Source organism: Ambystoma mexicanum, chromosome 6p, assembly GCF_040938575.1.
Source record: "Ambystoma mexicanum isolate Mex_15411 chromosome 6p, UKY_AmexF1_1, whole genome shotgun sequence".
In the NCBI taxonomy this organism is placed as follows: domain Eukaryota; kingdom Metazoa; phylum Chordata; class Amphibia; order Caudata; family Ambystomatidae; genus Ambystoma; species Ambystoma mexicanum.
The window spans coordinates 1,457,538,801-1,457,561,449 of record NC_090935.1 but is presented as its reverse complement, the minus strand read 5'-3'; the positions used below and the strand labels follow the sequence as shown (position 1 = coordinate 1,457,561,449).

Sequence of the window (22,649 nt, the reverse complement as noted above, 5' to 3'; positions counted from 1 at the left end):
CAAATGCTTTCTCCAAATCAGAAATATGATCTCCCTCACTTAACCTTACTGTGTCTCCATGATGGGGCGCAGAGTGAAGCAATGGTCCACTTTACTATACCCTCCCCTGAACCACTGCTTGGGAGGGCTTCAAGATATTGTTACTTTGAGTCCACTCCTCCAGTTTGAGCAACAAACATTTGGAGAATATCTTACTGGCAATGTCCGGTAAGGAAAGTGATCTATAACCGCGGGGGGCTGATGGACCAATGTCTACTTGTCCAAGGAGAGGGCAGAATGCCTGTCTCGACAACTGCATTGAACATAAAACTATTCGTTTTAAGTGAATATCTTAATTTCATGTGAAATAGTAATTATTTCCAGTGCCTCCTTGTTGACCTTGAGCATCGCCAAAGAGCCCCTCTGACTGTCGGAAATCTTTGTGGTGCCGACCCTGGCCATTTGAAAATGAACTCAAGAGAGGATAGTGTTCGCTCTTTGTTCAATCTGAAATGAAAAATGCATAACATTCCTGAAGAAAAACCAATCCACAATACAGTAATCAATGACTGTGGAACAGTATTTCTGATCTTGTATGCTTAGAAATGCACCATCTGCCACTAAAGATCCCAGAAATTACCCAGGTAAAATCCCAAAGTACACCTGAAAATCAGTGCTCCATTTGTGAGCAATTGTACTGTCCAAACATTTGCATAAAATTTCAAAAAAATATTTTGCTCGAGGACCTAAAACCCCTGGTAATGTTTATTCACTCCTACTATATTTTTTAACAACTTTACTGGTCCTATGTGTCTAAAAACATCCTAACGGACACTCAATTTCCTAAACATTTCTTGTAAAAAACACGTAATGTCAAATGGAGTTGAAGGCCTTGCAAATTTCCTTTGCTAGAATTGCAGATGTTCTAGATAACTATTAAATACTGCAAATTAAAATGTTTTATAAGCAGTCTAAAGTTTTTACGTTTCTAAGTTGTGCTTCAATCATTTGTCAGCCCTCTGAGCGCCGATGAGTTCTGTCAAAAAATTGATGTTGCTAACCATTTCATTTGATAAGCACATTTTGCTCATTGCGCCCAAAAGGTTGGGGACCCCTGCTTTACTAGAATAGCCATGGACATCGTGGGCTGTGACCAATCGAAGGAATTCGGCCCTTCTCCCGAAGGGGGAGCTCCCCACCCCATGAGGCTAGGGAGGTGAGCTAGCTCTGACATACCCTCCCTAGGAGTAGAGGCAACTGGAACCTCACCTGGAGAGACTCCCCCTCAGGGGATAACGACCCTCATTCCCAGGAGGAACTCCCGCCAGCTGGACATACCAAGGCCTACATGGGATGTTTTAAAACAGAAGAAAATATTAACTGTCCAGACTGGGACGAAGAAACTCCTAAAGGATATCATTATCTTGTGAGAAAAGGTCGTCCACTTTGATGGGACAAGTATGTTAAAAAAGCATGCCACCAAATAGGAAGGATAGGGAAGCTGGGAAGAGAGAGGATCGTAGACGCAGGCTCTGGGAGGTCGCGAGCTGCGCTGCACTCAACGAGAATCAAAATCAGGAAACCTGCGAGTTTTCGGTTACAGCTGCTACATAGGACGCCAAAGCTATGGCAGTACCGAGACGCGAGAAGCCAACAGGGCAGTGACCCACGCCTGAGTGGAGGTGATGGCAAGACCATGGAGATGCATCTCTGATGGACGGTCGAAAAAACGTCACTGAGACCGTCAACAACAGAGGATCACAAGGTGTCAGTGAGTGCAGGTGAGCACAGGGACACAGAGAGAAGGAGAGAGAAACCAAAGATGTGAACGCTGGGGAGAAGACGGAGAGAGAGAGAGGGAGAGAGAGAGAAAGGGGGGAGGTGGAGAGGGAGGGGCAAGGGAGAATGAGAGGGAGAGAGAGGTGGAGAGAGAGGTGGAGAGAGGGAGAGAGGGGGATAAAGAGGGAGAGAGAGGGAGAGGGGGAGAGAGAGAGAGAGAGAGAGAGAGAGAGAGAGAGAGAGAGAGAGAGAGAGAGAGAGAGAGAGAGAGAGAGAGAGAGAGAGAGAGAGAGAGAGAGAGAGAGAGAGAGAGAGAGAGAGAGAGAGAGAGAGAGAGAGAGAGAGAGAGCTTTGAATGGAAACAGATATGAAGATTGTGAATCAAGAGAAAACCAGCGTTAACTGGGACAACAAATGGAAATGAAGATTGCAAATCATGAGTAAAGGCTGAGAAGAAGCAGGATAATAAGGGAAACAATAGGAGACAATACTTTGGGAAATAGGGAAAATAAAGCACCATCCTACACAAGAACAGTACAATGTTAAAGAGTCAAAAGTGAGGGCTATGAGCTTGCAGACATAAACCAGATACAAACATAAGTGATGCAGGAAAAGTGTAATTTTTATAACATAAAAGTAAAAGCCCAGAAAAACCTCAAACCAGCCAAGAGGGAGTCAATCAGGATTCAAAGTGAAGATAATAACTGCAACATCCCACTTGGGGAATTCAAACAATTATACAAGAAGTCACAAGAGACTAGTTACTAGCAGAACCCTCAGGAGAAAGAAGTCATTCTTCTGACCCAAGTTAGTTTTCTCTTAGTGGTAGGGTCAGATAACGTAGTTTTGTACACAGACTTGTTTCTTTGGACATTCACCACTGACAAACGAGCACCTTAGTAAAATAGGCAGGGACCACCCATAGTTGCCTTTACTTTAATAAACACAAGTATATCATGTCCTCAGAGTCTGTGTCCTTCTGACCACATGGCCCACTAGAAACATAAAAGTTGGGGAATAAGTACATCTTAGTGATCGTTGACTACACTACCCATTACCCCGAGGCATTCCTTCTCGGTTATAATACTAGTCAACAAATCCTATACTGACTCAGTTTTCTGTCAAGAGTAGGGTTCCCCCAGGAAATCCTTATGGATCAGGGCACTACTTTCATGTCAAAGATTATGAATGACATAAAAGAGATGCTACAGATCAAAACCCTCAGAACCTCCATCTATCATCCCCAAACGGATGGCCTTGTGAAGAGGTTTAACAAAACCCTAAAAGGAATCCTCCAGAAGTTGGTAGAGGCAGATGGTAGAAATTGGGACGCTATGATTACACAGGCTCTCTTTGCGTTTGTTTGGAAAAAACCCTCAGGCGTCTCTAGTGTATTTGCCCTTTGGTTACTGTATGGACGAGAACATTGAGGCATACTACATATGTTAAAAGAGGCATGGGAGGAGAGAGAAGAGGACATCCTACCCATTTACCAGATAGACGAGAAGTTTAAATCACATATGACAGCTGTAAGGGAAATTGACAAATATCACCTAGGTAAGGCACAAGAACATCAAAAATCCCTACATGATAGACTGGTAGTAGCCAGGTCTTTTTCCATCGGGGAATCTGTCCTAGTTCTTCCCACCTCAGAGAACAAGATGATCTCCAAATGGCATGGGCCCTGCAAAATTCTTGAACAAAAAAGTCCACTAAACTATCTAGTAGCCCAACCAGATAAGACAACAAAAAACCCAAATCTATCATATATACCCATTGAAAGAGTGGAAAGTCGATCCTGTGGAGGAAACTACAGTGACCATGTCCACCCTCCTTAGAGATACCAACCTCGAACAACAACCCTAACCATCTACCACTCTCCCAACAGGAAGACCTTTAGGACCTTTTAGACCAGTTTCCAGAGGTATTTACTGAGCAACCCAGCAGAGTTAAGAATTTATTTCACTATAACCACACCCGGGCAAACTGTAAATCTAAAACCATACTGGATCCCGGAAGCAAGCAGGAAAATGATCGAGACCCAACGCCATGAGATGCTCAATGCCAATATCATTGAACCCTCAGAGGGTCTGTGGTCATCCCCCATTGTGTTGGTAGCTAAACACGACAAATATTAGATACTGCATAGATTTTAGGAAAATAAATTCCATCTCCACTTTTTTTTTTTTAACTTTATTTATTCGACTTGACAACACACAGAACAACAGATCAGAGACAGGCACAACAAGGCATCAATTTACATTTATACCAAGAGTCATTTACAGTAGCATTCGGGATTCCGAATGTACACATGGGGAACACATGGGGAGGATGGTTCAGGATGCATTCCGTTCAAGACTAGCAAGAGAGGGTCAACCCGAAGGGGGGGCCACCGAGGGGATTAGGAGAGAGGAGAAGACTCAGAGTCTGAGTTAGGGGATAGGGCAGAAAAGTAGTTACGGAAGGGACGCCAAATGTCCCTGGGTCTTGAATGCGAATGTTGTAATGCCCTCCAGGTTTCCTCAGTGTCATGTGCCCAGGTGACTGCCCTAAGCCACTGCGCAGACGTGGGAGGATTGCGGCGAAGCCAGCACAGTACTATACAGCGCACTGCCAGCACCAAACATAGACCTGCCAATTTCCAAGAGTCTCGATTTAGCCCAGGTAGGTCGTGGAAGAGGCAGCGCATAGGAGAAGGGTCTATGGTATGGTCTAGTATGTCAGATATTGTGCAAAATATTTCGCGCCAGTATTGCGACAGGCTTGGGCAGTGCCAGATCATATGTATGTAGGTAGCTTGGTCCGTGCCACATCTAGGGCAATTAGGCAAATTTTCGTGAAACATGCGATGTAGTTTAAATTGCAGTAATTTAAACCTAGAATTATAGGAAACCTCCTGAGTGCGGGCGCACATTCGGGCCCAGCGCTCCTCAGTAATCTCAACACCGAGATCCTCCTCTCATTTAAGTCTAAGTTTAATGAAAGGGGGGGCAACCCTGGACTGTAGTAGGTTATAGAGCCTTGATACCTTACCCCTAAAGGAATCGACAGAGCAGAGTTCTGCGATTATTGGTGGGATTGTGGGGAAGTCAGGATCTCTGCAAAGTGAAGAGTATTGTAGCCAGGCTGATGGTTTACGCTTGAGGGCACTAGGGAGGTTAGACCACTCAAGGAAGTTGCCCTGTACAAAGACATCTTGTAGTGTCAAGAGACCTGCCTCCGACCAACGGGACACAATAGATTGAGGAATATGCGGAACATCAGGGAAGAAATTCCAGAGCGGGAGGTCCCCGTGGAACGGGTGAGGTATGGTGACCATTGTCCATACTTTGGTGTGTGCTAGGAAAGTGCTGACAACGGTGTCTTGCTGAGTCAAGATCAGGGGGAACGGGCGTAAGAATGATGGATCCAATCGTACGCTCCCTGACCTTCAGCTTGTCAAGGCGGACGTGGGGGGTTCCGTGGTGTAGAACCAATAGGATGCAAATTGGGATTGGGCAACCGCCCAGTACCTGAGGAAGTCGGGGCACCGAATCCGCCTAGTTCCTTAGGGGCGGTAAGTGTAGTAAGTTTGAGGCGGACTGCACCGGAATGCCAGAGAAAGGTGTGTGTAATGCCGCACAGTGTCTTAAAGAATTAATTGCCTGGCCATATTGGGAGATTGGTAAAACGGTATAAGAGTTGCGGCAGCACTACCATTTTAAGTAGTCCGATTCTGCCAGCTAGGGAGATGGGAAGTCCAGTCCAACTAGCGGTTTTTATGGCCAGGTTAGTAAGGTAATTCTGATAGTTGTCAATACGCAGCTTCTCTGTGTGACGGGAGACCAGCACCCCCAGGTAAGTGAAGTTGGTTTGAGCCCAGGTGAAACCCAATAGGTCTGATGGGGGCTGTGTAGCGTCAGGCAGCGGGAATAGGGTCGATTTTGAACAATTAACTTTCAGCCCAGATATAAACCCAAATCGGGCTACATCTTGCAGGATTGGAGCCAGGTTGGTTTCAGGGGAGCGGATGTACAGGAGGGCATCGTCGGCGTATAAGGAGATTATGTCGGCCTGACCTGCTGTGCGTAAGCCTCTGTGTGAGTGCGACTGGCGCATCATGTCTGCAAAGGGTTCCATAGCTATTGCAAAAATGAGCGGTGAAAATGGGCATCCCTGACGCGTCCCCCTGGCTATCTGAAAGATGGCAGAGCATCTGTCCTCTGTACGGACTCTAGCCACTGGGCTGGTGTAGAGGAGCCTGATCCAGGAACGGAAGTTGGGGCCAAATTTACATTTCTCAAGGACTCTACACAAATACTCCCAAGACACCGAGTCAAATTCTTTCTGCCTGTCCAAGGTGGCTGCCACCGCCTGTGTATCGGGGTTTATCCTACTAATCACATTAAAGAGTCTTCTAAGGTTTAGGGACGTGGACCTACCAGGGACAAAACAAGCCTGATCCGGGTGAATAATATGCAGCATGATTGGAGCTAGACGATTAGCCAGTAGTTTAGTGTAAATTTTAACATCACAGTTTATTAACGAGAGGGGGCGGTAGGAACCACACTGGGTGGGGGGTTTACCTGGTTTCAGAAGGACTGTCACCATAGCTTTGCAGAGGGACGGGGGGGGAGTATACCTGTGTTGCATGCCTCCTCCCAGAGAGCCAATAATTGTGGGGCCAGAACGGATTTGTAATGTTTGTAGAAGTCCATGGGGAGACCATCAGGGCCAGGGGCCTTCCCAGCCGCTAGCGACTCAATGGCCTCTGTTAGCTCTTCGGTAGTGAAGGGGGCTTCCAGGGAAGCGGAGGCGTCAGCGGACAGGACCGAGAGAGGGAGGTTATCCAGGGAAGAGTCGATTTCTGAAACGTGGGGACCAATGACCTTAGAGTATAGGGAAGTATAAAATGTTAGGAACTCAGTATTGATACCTTGAGGTGAGGTAGCGAGTGTGCCGTCAGTTCTTTCTATTGCTGGGATTTTGCGGGCTCCAACCTCGCGGCGTATCAATCTGGCAAGCATGCGACCCGGTCGCTCACCCTCCCCGTATCGTCTAGCAGCGTGTGGGCTATCCAGGAATTTTACTTCTCGCTCCGCAAGCCTGAGGAATTCATCGAGCTCTGAGCCCAATGAAGCCAGTATGTCGGGGGAATGGCCGTGGGCATATTGAGATTCCAAGTTAGCGAGGGATGATTCACATTCTCCAATATCCCTCCAAATGTTTTTCAGGATACCACACCCCTTAGCTATAGCAATGCCCCTGGTAAAGGCCTTGAATGATTCCCAGAGGGTAGCACGTGAGGGTACCAAACCTGTATTGAGCTCAAAGAACTCCTCAATAGAGGATTCAAGTTTGGAGGAGAAGGCAGGGTCAAGGAGAGAATGGGGGCCCATTCTCCACTGTCTCGTTTTTTCAAGGTCGTGTCCCCAATTCAACGAAATGACCACCGTGGAGTGATCCGAAAGTGTCCTGGGGAGGATGGTCAAGTGGGACAGGCACCTAATCAGAACGTCTGATATGAGCCATCTGTCAATCCTCGAATGCGAGTCATGGACAGAAGAATAGAAGGAATACGTGCGTGAATCGGGGTACATTAAGCGCCAGGCGTCAACCACCGCCAGTCTGGGGAGAGCTGTAAGAATCGTGTAAGCCGCTTTTGAGAGCTGGCGAGGTCTGGTGCCAGATCTGTCCAGGTCAACGTCCAAAATCTTGTTGAAGTCACCCCCCCATATAATCGGGATCTGGGGGTAACTCTCTAGGACCGAGAACAATTGGAGGCAGAATTCGGGGTCGTCAATATTAGGGCCATAAATATTTAGGATAGCTACCTCTTGGGTCTGCAGTTTGCCAATGGTAAGTACATATCTCCCGAGGGGGTCTATTTGTGTATGGGAATTGCAGAACTTAAGGCTCTTGTGGATCAGGGTGAGGGTACCTGGACTGTGGGTAGAGTAATTTGTGTAGTACCTCTGGGGTCCCCATTGTTTAGCGAACTTCTCGCATTGTTCCGAGCAGGCGTGGGTCTCCTGGAGGCACAAGACTTGAACACCATGGCGTTCAGCATAGAGTTGTATTTGGCGCATCTTTCTGTAGTTGCCCAGACCCCTCACATTCCAGCTCATGAAGATTACCCTGCTAACCGCCATTAGCGTGGAAGGACTGATTGAGTGTTATCCCATGAGTGCGAGTTGGGCCATGTTCTCTCGAACAGGGTATGCAAGTTCTCTTGTTGCTAATTCTATGATGTGTCAGTGTGTCATGTGTGGTCTCTCTGGCGGTTGTTAAGTCTTTTTTTTACATAATTCCCCACCCCTGCCACCCCCACCCATATCCCTCCCCCAACATGAGGAATGAAACCCCAACCCAACCAAAACAACCACAAACTTTTCGGCATCTACGCCTGGGGGTCTGTTAGCTGGCCTAGCAGAGGCGCAGCAGCTGGAGAGCATATAAGGAATCACTGCAGCTGAATTGAGAATATATCATAGGCACACCTTAAGGATTGGTGGGCGGGTCAACAAACGGTGACAACTAGAGGGGACCCCGCACAGATGAGGCTCTAATCAGGACCCCGGTATCCCGCCCAGGATCAAATGAAACAGAATTGTTCGCACAAGGTGCTAGGGCGGCATTAAGGTGGCGGAAATTGTTAAACACAATAGAAATATTTGGTATAGGAGGACAGGTAAATAAAGGATCAGTTCAACATGGAGCAACAAACTGTAAAAAAAGAAGAGAAAAAATAAAATAAAAAAATAAAATTAAAAAAGGAAGAGGACCAGAGCCGCTATGAACGGCACAGTCAATATTGCGAGCTAGGCTAATTTCGGGCCATCGCTGGCATAAACTGACTTAATACAGAGTAGCAACAGGCTGAATCCCCACTGCGGTGTCAGGAGATCAGCCCAGAAAGTGTTCATCAAGGAACTTGGAAGCCTCCTCTGGGTTGGTGAAGAAAAAGGTTTTGTTAGAGTGTTCGACCCTTAATTTCGCAGGGAACAGCATGGAGTATTTGACTCCCAAGTCTCGGAGCCTCTTCTTCACGTCCACGAAAGTTTGACGCTCCCGCAGCACCGCCACCGAGTAGTCAGGGTAAAGGTGGATTCTCGCCGGCCCCAGAAGTAGATCTCCCTTGACTCTGGCCGCACGTAAAAGGGCATCACTGTCCCGGAAGTTTAAGATCCTGGCTATAATGGGCCGTGGAGGAGCACCAGGTCTGGGTTTTGCGGACAAGGATCGGTGTGCTCTTTCTATTGCAAATTGCGGGGAAAGTTTAGGGTTATCCAGGAGTGACATGAGGATGCGCTCCACGAAGTCCTCCATGGGTTCCGTGATATTGTCTTCGGGTACTCCGACGATACGTAGGTTGTTCCGTCTCGAACGGGATTCGAGATCATAATTTTTCTTCTCGACCGCGGACACCCGGTTGGTAAGTGTGGAGACTGCCGCACGGAGAGAGCCCAGGTCATCCTCGGCTGCACCCACTCTAGTTTCAATTTTGGCGACTCGACCATCTGTCTTTTCGGTTTGGGTTTTTATAGAAGAGATGGTCCCGTTCATATCATCCAATTTAATGTGAAGTGTAGTGAACCCATCTCGAATGTACTCCAACATCTTCTGTGAGTCGTCCGAGGGTGTGGGGGTCGAAGTGGAGGCCGCCTCCTCTGAAGCATCAGGCGCTGACCTGGACGGCGTTTTGGCAAACATGTTTAAGGAACTTTGCTTTTTCCCAGTGCCGGCTCCCTTAGTCATGGTGGGGATTGGTGCAGGGTTCCTAGAGATAAGGAGTGTGCGGGTGATCCGCGGTGGAGCAACATCAGTAGGACCAGGGATATCGAGGTCGGTGGTGGCGTAGGCTTCAGGCTGTTGAGACTATTTCCAGCTCAAGCCACGCTGTCAGACTTCCCTCAAGCCTGCCTGGGCGTGGCTTAGTAGTGGTTCTTAAGGATGGGCCCTTCACGGGGGCAGAGCAGGAGGGAGGATACACCAGTGGATTTGTTCTGCGGTCACAGCTGCCGTGGTGATATTTCTTTTAGAGTAGAATCTGTTGAAGCAGTCAGCAAACAAAGGTGGGGTCACATTCCCTGCGGGAGGACATGGAGCCCACAGTTCCTGCATCACACGGAACTCACCGCGCCCGCCCAGCAGGTCCAATTTGGCGCTAAGTGTGGTCACACTAGAGTCATTGGGCACGGTCCGCGCCAAACAGCAATCCCAGGGTTAAATTCCCAGTTCACTGGGTGACTAGTGACCAATGGCCATGGTCAGGGGTGGCAGCAACCAGCCGCACCAGCAGTGGATATGCGTGGGGGGAGGGCTGCCCCACCGGGGCGTTTCATAGTCAGAGTGCACCCACGAGCCCTGGTCTAATGGCTGGGTGGGCAGCAAGTGGAAGTGAGCTCTGTCGGTGCTTCCTGGTGAGGAGTAGAGCTGTTCCAGGGAATGCAGTGAGGGGGGGGGAGCCGAGGTGTTCAGTCCCCGGGCCGCCAACACACAGCACACCCGGAAAAGTGGTGGTTCAAACAAGGCAGGCCCGAGCCCCAAAGACGCCCGCAGTGGCTCCCAGCCAGGCGGGGGAGGGGGCGGACCGGGCATGTCCAAGGCAGCCGTGCCACCTAGGGAGCCGCAGGCTCAGATCACCTCCCCTGGCCCCCTACCTGTCACAAGGCCCCGCCGATGCGGAGCGGGGAAGGGAGCAGGAGCGGGCGGAGAAAGGCAGGTAAGCTGCAGTCCATGCAGAGGCAGCCACAGCTGTGAGGACCAGCAGCGGCGATCAGCTCAGAGTGCAGGGCCGCCAGCAGCAGCAGGCTACCGTCACCAGGCGGGGGCAGTCCGGGGCAGTCCACGGGAGCGGCGACCAGGAGGCAGTGATCGTAGCAGAGGTGAAGTGTAGGGGAACACGGCGTGGTCCCTTCAGGGTGCTTGTCGTCTGGCGCACAGCGGGGCCGAGATGCCCCTCCTCCACAAGGCCGTCCGCGCCGGGGAGCCGGGCATCGCGGAGGAGCCGCACTCGATGAAGCCAAGGCAGGAGGCGGGTCGGGTGTCCATTGCCCAAAATCCGAGGTGGCCGCGGCGCAGCTCACAGGGGGTCTCCAGGCCCGGGAGTTGGTGTGCACGTTGCGTGCAGGTTCAGACGGCCGCCATAGTTTTAGGGAAGTGGTGCGCTGCAGATGTGAGGTATTAGGAGAGGCTTGGCGCTCTCGAGGTCTGGAGCCCTTCACTCAGGCAGCCATCTTGCTTCGGTGCCAACAGCGCCCCCCAATTCCATCTCCACTTTTGACAAATACCCTATGCCCAGAAATGACAAGCTCATTGAGAAGCTAGTATTGTCCAAATACATATCCACTCTGGACCTAACCAAAGGTTACAGACATGTGCACCTGAACCCCACGGATAGGGGGAAAACTGCCTATTCCACCCCCCCCAAAGATATCTTTCAATTGAAAGTGCTGCCTTTTGGGTTACACTGCGTTTCTGCCACATTCTAGCGATTGATGGACAAAATCATAAAAGCATATTCTAGCTTCTCCGGAACCTATTTAGTTTATTTTTAAATTTGTTGATTAATTTTAAACAAAGAAAAAGGAGGAAGGTAAAGGAACAAGTTACTTATCTGTAACTGTTGTTCTCCAGCATGGTCTGGCATGGATTCACGTGCTCATGAATATTCCCCGTCGTCAGGCTGGGAATCCTCGGTAAAGAAATAAATCAGTATCAGTTTCGTTTCTGAACTGTCTTTCTTGTAGTAACCAATCACTGGTCTCTGGGTCATACTACCCCCAGCCAATGACTGCCCTCTCCCTAAGCCCCTCCCCTGGCAGCCATCCTTAGATTTGGTAGCACGTAAAGTGGCAGTATGACCAAGTGAAGAGCCGTAGAGGGGAAGGAGGGAGGGTTCGCATGTGAATCCATGCCAGACCCATGCTGGAGAACAACAGTTACAGGTAAGTAACTTGTTCCTTCTCCAGCATGGGGTCTGGCATTGATTCACATGCTCATGAATATAAGAATACATCACAGTACACACATGCACAACCACGGGAGGTGGCAAAAGGCTCAACATTAAGCATTACATAAACTCAACATTAAGCAACTCTTACCTCCTTACCAGGCCCACCTTCAGGCGAACAGGTTGCGCAGCACTGCTTGGCCGACTCTGGACTCCTCCCTGGAATCCCGGTCGACGCAGTAGAACTTCGTGAAGGTGTGCGTCGACCTCCACGTAGCAGCCCTGCAAATGTCCAGCAGGGGCACACCAGACAAGAACGCCATAGTAGCAGTGATCACTCTGGTCGAATGGGCTCTCGGACGGCCAGGCAACGGTCGGTTGGCCAACCGATGACAGTGAAGATGCAGCCAGAGAGCCATCTGGAAATGGAAGCCTTCGAGAGAGCCTTCCCTTGGTTCACAGGTCCAAAGATCACAAACAGCTGTGATGTCTTCCGAAAACTCTTCGTTCGGTCCACGTAGAACTTAAGCGCTCTAGCTACATCCAGGGAGTGCAAAGACCTCTCAGCCGGCGACGAAGGCGACGGAAAGAAAACTGGCAACACCAAGGGCTCGTTAAGATGGAAGTCCGACGGCACCTTGGGCATGAAAGAGGGGTGCGTCCTCAGCACCACCCTCGTATCGTGAAAAGTCAAGTATGGAGGCTTGCAGGATAGGGCCTGAATCTCTCCACGCGTCGTGCGGAGGTGATGGCCACAAGGAACGCTGTCTTTCATGACAGGAATTTCAATGGAGCCGAATGCAAAGGCTCGAATGGTGGCCCCATGAGCCTGGTCAGCACCATGTTGAGCTCCCACGCCGGGGCTGGAGCCTTCACCGGCGGGAAAGATCGGAACAGTCCCTTCATAAATTCCTTCACCAGTCGATGAGACCACAAGGACGGCCATCCTGCAGTTCTGGTGTATCGGGAGATTGCTGCCAGATGTATCTTGATGGAAGCGTGAGCTAGTCCAGCTTTGGCCAGCGACAGCAGGTATGGTAGCACTTGAGGTGCTGTAATCCGTAGAGGGTTGATCTTCTGTGCACGGCACCAGACAGAGAACCTCTTCCACTTATGTCCGTAGCACTTGAGAGTTGAGGACGCCCTGGCCTTTGCAAGAACCTCTCTGCAGTGAGCCGGGATATCATACCCTCCAAACTCTAGTGCTGCAGCAGCCAGGCCTGCAAGTTCAGCGACTCCGGGTTGTGATGAAGAATGGCGCCTCCCTCTCTGGAGAGAAGATCTGCATCCGTCGACAGCTTGACTGGTGGGGACGCTGAGAGGTCCAGAAGGTCCGGGAACCAGATCTGTCTCAGCCACGCCGGTGCGACAAGGATCATCCTGCACTGGGACCTCTTGAGCTGGCTGATGAGTCAACGCAGCAGCGGCAAGGGAGGAAACACATACAGGAACGGGCCGTCCCAGGGGAACGAGAAAGCATCGCCCATGCTCCTCGGCTGGGGGAACCTGCTGGCGAACCTCTGGCACTTGGAGTTCGTCGCCGTCGCGAACAGGTCGATCTGGGGTTTGCCCCATCGTTGGAAGAGCCGATCCACTTGATCCTGGCGTAGTTCCCACTCATAGCACGAGCGCAGCTCCCTGCTGAGTGAGTCGCGATGGTGTTTTTTATTCCTGCCAGATGGAAGGGAGTCAGAAACATCCCATGGGCGACGGCCCAGTGCCACAGATCCTGGGCCTCCTTAGATAGGGCTGGGGATCTGGTGCCTCCCTGCTTCCGGTTGTAGAACATTGTGGTGGTGTTGTCGGTGAAGATCCTCACAACCTTGCCCTTGAGGAACGGGAGGAACGACTTGAGCGCCCAAAACACGGCGCGGAGCTCCAAGATGTTGATGTGGAGAGACCTCTCCTCCGGGAGCCAAAGGCCTCTTGTGTGGAGATCTCTGGTGTGTGCATCCCATCCCTCCAGGGAGGCGTCCGTTGTCACAGTCTCCTGATGTGCCGGGGTCTGGAAGTCCGTGCCTGCCGTGAGGTGTGCACGGGTGCCCCACCACTGAATCGCCTGACGGAAAACCTCGTTGAGCGGGATCTTGTCTTCGAAGCTGCCCGCCGCTTGCATCCAGCGGGCGTTGAGGAACCCCTGTAGAGGACGCATTCGTAGCCTGCACAGGCGTACTAGATGGATGCATGAGGACATCATACCGAGGAGGGACTTGATGGATCTCACCCTGGCCACGTCTGTGGCTAGCAGGCGCTGCACCTTGCCTAAAATGGCCTTCGTCCTTTCCTCCGACAGAGACGCCAATTGTTCCACTGTATCGAGCTTCGTTCCCAGAAACAGTGCCACCTGCGACGGAACCAAATGGGATTTCGGTTAGTTGATGGAGAAACCCAGCTCCGTGAGTAAGCGAACGGTCTCTGCCGTGTGCTCGACGGCGAGTTCTCTTGTCCTTGCACGGATGAACCAGTCGTCCAGGTAGGGGTAGTCGTGGATCCCCTGCAGGCGCAGCCACGCCACCACTGGTGCTAGGCACTTGGTGAACACCCTGGGTGCCGACTTCAATCCGAATGGCAGAGCTCTGAATTGGTAGTGGCGTCCTTGGACTACGAATCTGAGGAACTTTCGGTGTCCTTTTAGGATGGGGATGTGGAAGTAAGCATCCTCCAAGTCCAACGACGATAGGAAGTCGCCCTCCTCCAGCTGTCCCAGCACATGCTGGAGAGTGACCATCCTGAACTTCTGTGCCTTGATGGATTTGTTCAACCGACGTAGGTCGAGGATGGGGCGCCAACCGCCTGTCTTCTTTCTGACTAGGAAGTATCTTGAGTATACTCCGGAGCCTCTTGGGGACAAGCTCGATGACACCTTTCTTGAGCATCGCCTTTACCTCCAACAGCAGTTGAGGGATGTGATTTTCCTTCCTGGCCACGGGAGGAATGCAGGGACACTTCTTTTGGAATTCGAGAGAGTGTGCCCGTGGGCCAGGGCATCCAGCACCCAACAGTCGGTGGAGATGAACTCCCACACGCTGACGAACTTCGCCAGCCGGCCTCCCACTGGGGTGCTTCGGTGGGGGCCCGACGCTACGGCCGGTTCAATCTTGCTTGGAGGCGGCCGTGCCGCCTTGGCCTCCTTGGCGATGACGCGACCTATGTAAGCCTCCTGGGACGAGGAGCGGGCCGCCTGGTGGTACGTAGAGGAGCCCCCGCCTGATCCCTTAGAGGCCCCCTGTCTGCCTCCGACGCTCCGAAAGGGCCATCGTTGCTGAAGGACTCCCAGGGCTCGGGCCGTCTCTGTGTCAGCCTTGATGGCCTGCAGTGACTCATCCACCGTTTTCCCAAACAGGTTGTTGCCGTCGAACGGCATGTCCAAAATCCTGGTCTACACGTCTTGACGGAAGTCTGTCACCTTGAGCCAGCCACGTCGTCGAAAGGCAAACACTGTTGCCTAACTGGCGAAACCGGGTGTCGGCAATGTCCGTTGCCACCGTTATGGCGTGGTCTGACGCCACCTCACCTTCCTGCAGAATCTCCAGGGCCTCCGCCGTCTTGTCCTCTGGTAGGAAGTCCAGTAGGGGAGCTATCTTGTACCATAGCTCCCTGTCGTAACGGGCCACAATCGCTAAGGCGTTGGCCGCCTTAATTGTCGTCGCCACCGACGAGATGCCCCGTCGCCCCATGGCGTCCAATTTCTTACTCTCACCGTCAGGTGTGGAAGTAGAAGTTGAGGCTGTCGCCCCCGCCGCCTTCTTCTTGGCCGCCGCCGAGACGACCAAATCCGGCGTAGGTTGAGCCCTGTGGCACAAAGGGACGGCGTCGGGACCCGGTACTTCTTCTCGTACCTGTCCCTCTTGGCAGCCGTCGTGGACAGGTTCTTCAGGATCGCAAGTCTCTCGTTCCAGATATCGTCGAGTAACGGTACCACGAGGACCGTCTTTCTCTTGGCCTCTCGCCGTTGGTAGAGGAAACCCTCCTTCTTCTGTTCCTCGGGGCAGAGCTGGAAGAGCTTGGATGCCCCGGTGATCATGGCTTGAAAGGAGCCAATTTCGTCGGGCGGGGAAGCCCGAGGGAGTGGTGATGGAAGGTCCATCCCATCGTCACCACCGTCGTCATCCGTCCCCGTCGTCGTATCCGTCGCCGTGTCATCCCTGAGGTCCGGTGAGGGGGATGAGGGCTCCACGGGTCGTGGGGGCATGAAGGGCGGGGAGGGATGAACTCTCCTCTGCTTGTTCGGAGGGCTTCCCGACGGGCCCGGTTCTGGATCGTCCGCCGGGGTTCGTGGTAATCTCATCCTTATCTCCGTGCATAAGGTTTGGCTCGCCATCAAAATGGCCGCCGTGTTGTCCTGAGACTCGGGCAATGGCTGCGACGGGAGGGAAGGCTGCTCCTCCACTGGGGCCTCGTCGGCGCCACCGTCGTTTTCTTCGACCACCTCTTCGGGATCCCTCCCGTGGGATCATACCTTCTCGAACCTCTCGTTGAGGTTCTTCACGGTTTCCACCAGCTCCTCCTCAGAGGCTGAATCTGTGTCCGTAATAGCCACCACCCCCCCACTTTTTTTCCACTGGGGTCTTGTCGATGGGCTGGAAAGAGGATTCCCTCCGCGGTGGCAGGGAAACTCTGGGCTCCGAGGTCGCCTCCACTGTTGTAGCCTCCACAGGCTTTGCCAGGGTCGACGCAACTCTCTCGATAGAGGCCTTAGCCGGGTGAAACAAGGCCTTCACCACCTTGGGTGCGCTTGAGGCCTTCACCTTGGGGGGAGCGTCACTGCCTCGCTCCCCCTCGCTCAATCCTTCGAGATCGACCGGGGCCTCTCCAGAAGCTTACCCAGGTTCTCGGATTTCCTCTTCCCTGAAACAGAGCGTTAGCTCGTGTTTGATGGTGCCCGGGAAGGCGCGCCCTGCCTGGCAGCTGAAGAGCTCGACCGTTCGACGCTCCCGGTGCCCGCGGACTTGCGGTGCTTAGCCTTCTGTTGGGCCCGGGGCACCCTCACAGGACTTAGAAGACCTCTCTGACCTTTTCTTCTTCTCACCTGCTGGGCCCTTCCCCAGCCAGCTGGCGAGGCGGGTATGACGATCCCTCATGGTCCGTTACGATAGGTTTTTGCAGAACGCACAGTCCTTCTCCATGTGCGTCTTGTCCTCATGAAGGCAGTAGAAACATCTCGAATGCTCGTTCTCCTTGAAAACATTCTGTAACCCGCATCCAGGGCAGTTCCTGAACAGCTTGGAACCGGGCGTCGAGCTTCCCTTGTCCTGGGCCATGTCCATGGTAGGCCTCAGATCTTCTGGAATCCTCCAAGAAGCGTAACTCGACGAGAACTTCACCCTTGAGGGGCGTAGAAAATTCCAAAACGGGTCCCCGTTGATTGGAAGTAGAACGGTGGAGCTTGAGGCTCGATTTAACCGAAAAATGAGAAAATCTCCTTGAAAAAAGCACGAAAACGCAGAAAAAGCTCGAGAGCTATAGCACGAGGACTCCCAACACTTGAACGTGCGGTAAAAATCTGAGGATGGCTGCCAGGGGAGGGGCTTAGGGAGAGGGCAGTCATTGGCTGGGGGCATTATGACCCAGAGACCAGTGATTGGTTACTACAAGAAAGACAGTTCAGAAATGAAACTGATACTGATTTTTTCTTTACCGAGGGTTCCCAGCCTGACGACAGGGAATATTCATGAGCATGTGAATCCATGCCAGACCCCATGCTGGAGAAGCATATTACATATCAGGATTATAGTACACATGATTGCCATGCCCGTCCTGCAAACAAAATATAGTGTTAATAAACAACAGAGTAAACAAACCAACGTTCCATACATAAACCAGACTCGTGTTGCACGTGTTTTGAGGTAGTGTTGGGTTGAGGTTGTGTAGGGCGGCGCCTGGCCTAGGATAACCAGGGGGAAGGTAAGTTTCACAGTGGGCTCCAAGCTTTGGGGCCCTAAGTGCCCCTATGTCTGATATTTCCGAAGAATGGTTGAAGATGGACAGTCATGGAGGCTTATCATCTGACGGGTGAAACATGAAGACCAGCGAGTGACCGAGACACACAGCCTGGAACCTATTTAGATTACATCATTATGCATAGTAAGATCTGGCACAAACATATGCACCATTGTTATGGGATCGCAAGAGCCCTGCAGAGAGCAGGATATACAGCCAACCCAAACAAAGGTCACCTGGCCCAGTCGGCTGTAAAGTACCTGGACTATTTTGTGGGAAATAGCTTGATGAAACCATAGACAGAAAAAGTCAAAGCAGTACAAGCAACAAAAGCACCAAAAACTAAAGAAGACCTTCGCACTTTCCTGGGAATTAACAGGCTATTACAGAGGATTTATGCCAAATTATTCTACCTTAAACCTTCCACAGCACTGTTTTTAGCCCGTATGCGCCATTGCAAAAGGGGTCCAGCCATATGCAAATCAGTCTGGCACTGCCACCAATTGGAACAGCCCGGCCCGAACTGCTAGGCCATGTCCCCTCTGCAGGGAAACGCAAGCAACCCCAGACATGTTTCGTCCTTGTTGGGCCTCCTCAGTGAAGTGCAGCTTGGCTATCTATGGTGCAGCAAGCAAGCGACCCACTTCTGGGCATACCCTCTCTCTGCCAATTTTACAGACACGCTCAAGAACTCCCATCCCCAAAAGCTTGTCTGGGAAAGCAAAGACCAACAAAGCTTTGAAGAAATGTGAAAAATGAATGGTACAACGATAACCTTGTTGTGCAAACTGGGGCACAGCACATGGCAAAACAAATTTTGCTACTCCAATCAATAAAAAATATCCCGGTACAATTAGTTATTCATTTTGTGCAAATTCATTCATATTCCACATCCTTTATATGAAAGAAAACATTTATTTTTGTATTTCACACATTTCCTAGTAATAAAAATCAAAGTTATACATCATAAACAAGGTATTGACATATTAATCCATATGTTTTTACAAAACAAGTGACAATCACATTTTTTACACATTTTTATTGATTAGAGTAGCAAAATTTGTTTTGCCCTGTACTGTGCCCCAGTTTGCACAACAAGGTTATCGTTGTACCATTCGTTTTTCACATTTGTTCAAGTAGAGGTAGCACTCTATTAATTGGGAGCACCCATAAGATAAACTCAGAACTATTTAATTACAATATACTATTACAATTAACTTTATAACATTGAGTGCGCCTCCACATATCCAGTATCAACAAAGCTTTGAAGGCCTCAAACAGATTCTATGCTAAGAACCTGTATTAAAGATGCCCGATTTCAATCGAGAATGTATTCTTCAGACAGATCCCTCTACGGTCACACTGGGAGCTGTGTTATCACAAGAACATGATGGCTTGGAACATCCTGTCTTCTACACCAGCCGAAAGTTGTTCCCCAGAGAACAATCCTACGCCACAGTGGAACTCTAATCTCTAGCCATCAAGTGGGCAATCCTGTACGTCACAGGAGGGATGTTCCGACTCGTTACTGACAACTCTCCCCAACCTAGATGACTCAGAGGTGAATGCTCATGTCATGAGATGGTTTTTAGATCTACAACCATTTTGTTTCTTGGTAGAACACCGAAAGAAGAAAGAACAAGGCAATGTGGACTTTTTAAGTAATTTCCCACTTCCTATGCAAGGCGTAGCCTTGCAGTTAACTGGGGGGGTATGTGACGAATCTGAACAATTCGTGGATTTTCCCCAGAGGACAGTCACCCCCTGTGAGGGTAGGGAGGTGAGCCTGCTGCGCAAGACCCTTCCTAGGGGTCTGGACAAGTGGGACCTCGCTGGGAGAGACTCCCCTCTTGGGGACAAGGACTTCCATTTTAGAGCGGAACTCCCAGTGCAGCAAGCCATCTTGTCCACATATATGAATGTGGAATAAACTAAAATCTCCTGCAATTACTATATTTTACAAAGATCCTTCTTTACAGGGGGGTGCAGAGAGCCCGAGAAAGATGGCCCAAGGTGATCAAGCTCCTCTGCAGGCAGGCTTCCTGTTGCTCATGGTTCACGTTATACGCTAGCGATATGCTGGCAAACCAATTCCACGGCGTGTCGGTATGTGAGTACCAGCAGCGGGAGACATTTTGAAGACTTTGGAGACCTGGGGCCTCAGAATGCTGTATCATTGCTCCAGCGGCCTGCTGGAACTGAACCAAGCCGGGAAGGGTTCCTGCGCACTGCGGCATAGATTTCTCCCTCCCTGATCGCCGCTGCAGCCCACTGAGACCTGGTGCACTGGTGGAGGCAGCGAGTCAGGCCATGCATGGCGTTACTTTACTTTAATGACTTGGTAAAGCACAGCAATGGACCCGTGGGCATAAGTGCGCTGACATACGTGAAGAGAAACGGACATGAACCGGAGTCAGAGAATGCAAGGGGAAATCCGCAACGAGTCTCGAAGGAGAGAATGGCGCCCATATAACAGCAGCGGTAGGCAAGTGCTGCCAGTGGCCAGCCCATCACGGTGTGGCATTGTACTAAGTGCTGGCCGCGCAGCGGTGGGAGAGACCGTAGCGAGAAGCAACCCAGCTTTGTGCTACCCTGTGTACCGGGCCCAACGCAGCACCGTGGGATGGCGGTATTGCATGCAACATGGTGCAGTGAATGTGAAGCGGAACAGAGGAGAATTACAGTACCCATCACCGCCACTTGAGATCGGCACCGCATATAACGGCACATCAGGCACACCATGTTGAGGGGACATTGACTGTGGCCTACGAGAACCGGGCCAAGGGAGCGCTGAACACTACAAAAATGATCGCACCAGTGCTACTTTGCTTGCCTCCCCAACTACAGCAGCTCCATATTGTACGCAAAGAACGATGAGTTGGTCACTGCCCCACCTCCCGCTTCTACACTGCCTTTAACCAGCCTGTGACACCCACACTACATCCGATGGCCCAATTGATGCCTCATGGATGCCTAACTGAGCCAACAACGCCATCACTTAGAACCGACTGGTACTGCTGCACAAGCTGAGCCTCTGACGTGTGAGCGCCCTTACGAGCGGGTTTAGAGCCGACAGCCTGATGTGCTCATAACCACTACAGCTGCTATATCTGAGGGTGTCACCGCTACAGCATGGAGATGGCACGTCACTGCTGCTGGGCTCACTCCCAGACATATGACACTGCTGCCGCAACCACAGGATCCAGTTTTCTAGAGATTCCCATTGATCACACGACGCCTAAACCCATGGTGCGCGCTGCCTCCGCTGCTGCCTGACTGAAAGGGGGCTGCCGCCAGCTACTGATATCCCAGGCCTGAAACACCTGAACGTGGCTCACGCTATCACAATGCACAGTGCCGGGGATATACTTACCTGGCTTTGCTTATCAGGGGCTGCTGGACTGTATATTACCCTGCCATTTGAGTGGGAGGCCTGAGGGCATGCAACAAGCCCTGGACAGACTGGAAACTGACAGTGGGGGAATAGTACTAACTCCATCAGTTCCCTGCTGCGCAGATCCTCCAGACGCCCCCAAAAGATGGATATACAAATGCAATTGCAAGAAATATTGGGGGAAATGAAGCTCATAGGCCAACAAACCTAGAACACCAGTACCACCGCACAAGATATCAAGAAAGAGCTCCAAGAGACAGCTGGTAGATGGTGAGTAGAAGGCCACGAGGGGTGGAACAGTGACAGGAAGGCCCCCTGGGGTGAAAAATATGCGACAGACTATAAGTGACTGGGGTCGATCGCGCTGTGGTTCTGGGCCACCCTCACATGACCATGATGGTTGCTGGCAACACCTGAACATTTCTGACACGGCAACGGCGTGGGACGGTTGTGCGCTAGTCATCCAAACATTGTTGATCTCTTGAGTCCATGCGGCAGGCCGAGCGCCGAAAGCTGATGTGTTTAATCGAGTTGAAGGGAAGAGTCGCTTTATGGAGCTCATCACCTGTAGGGCACCTACAGCCCCTCTATAAGTGTTTTTTTTTCATTGTTGGTGTTATTGTTGTGCCTTGGCACCCGTCAGGTACCATAACCTGCACTCCTGGTTGGGGAGGGCAGAGATGCTGGGCGGCGGCCCTGGGGCTCCGCTCGCCCATGCCCTTGAATGGGCTCTACATCATTTTCGATGTTGTGTTGGGGTTGAGTTTTTGGGCTCCAATGTTATGGGGTCTGGTGGGGGGTGCTGGGGGGGGGGGTTGCTATTTGGGGAAATGACACCTGTCAGAGCAAAACAAAGTTACTGCACATATGCACCTACATATGCTCACTGAGAGAGGGTACAAATGAGATAAAACTGTCTTCCTTTCGCCTGGGCCCCGGCCATGGCAGATTATCTGACAATTGTAGATAACCTCACTTACATACATTTCCCTTAATGTCCAGTGGCTTGGGCACCTAAACACACTGTGCGACTTACACAGGAACCATCATATTCCTACAAGAAACTCACCTGAATGCCACTGAATCATCGAAATTATGCAGGGGGCAGGTGGGTATGGCCGTGCATTACTCCTCCCATGATAAACCAGGGGTGTCCATTCTCATAAATCAGCTGGTCCCCCTCACAATACTCGGTACAGAGACGGACGGTTTGCTCTTATACATGGACCCCTGCATAACCAGCGCATTACACTGGTAAACATATATGTCCCCACGACAGACACTCCCGGATTCTTCACTCACCTGTTTGCCACTTGCGCGCCCGCTTATTGGTTGCTTAACATTGATGGGGGAGGGGTTGAATTTAGAGCTACACTCCGAAGTAGATCGAGTTAACCCCTCGCAACTATAGGGCGGTCCTATCCCGAAAAACGTCAGACAGAACACTCTGGTCCCTCCCATCAGACCTCAGGTTAGTCGATGCGTGGAAACACCTACATGAACGTACTAAGGACTACACATTCTATTCTAATCACCACCAATGCTACTCCAGGCTTGATTATTGGCTGCTCCCATGCGCCATGCTCTATATGGTGGACTCTTGCTCAATTCTCCCGATGAAAA

The 22,649-nt window shown here is 51.1% G+C and overlaps 1 protein-coding gene across 5 annotated transcripts in view; it reads right to left on the bottom strand.

Annotated features, from left to right (window-relative positions):
- The window catches only part of LOC138510528 (zinc finger protein 25-like), an 887,940-nt gene that overhangs the window by 690,948 nt on the left and 174,343 nt on the right, over window positions 1-22,649 (bottom strand). The window lies entirely within an intron of this gene.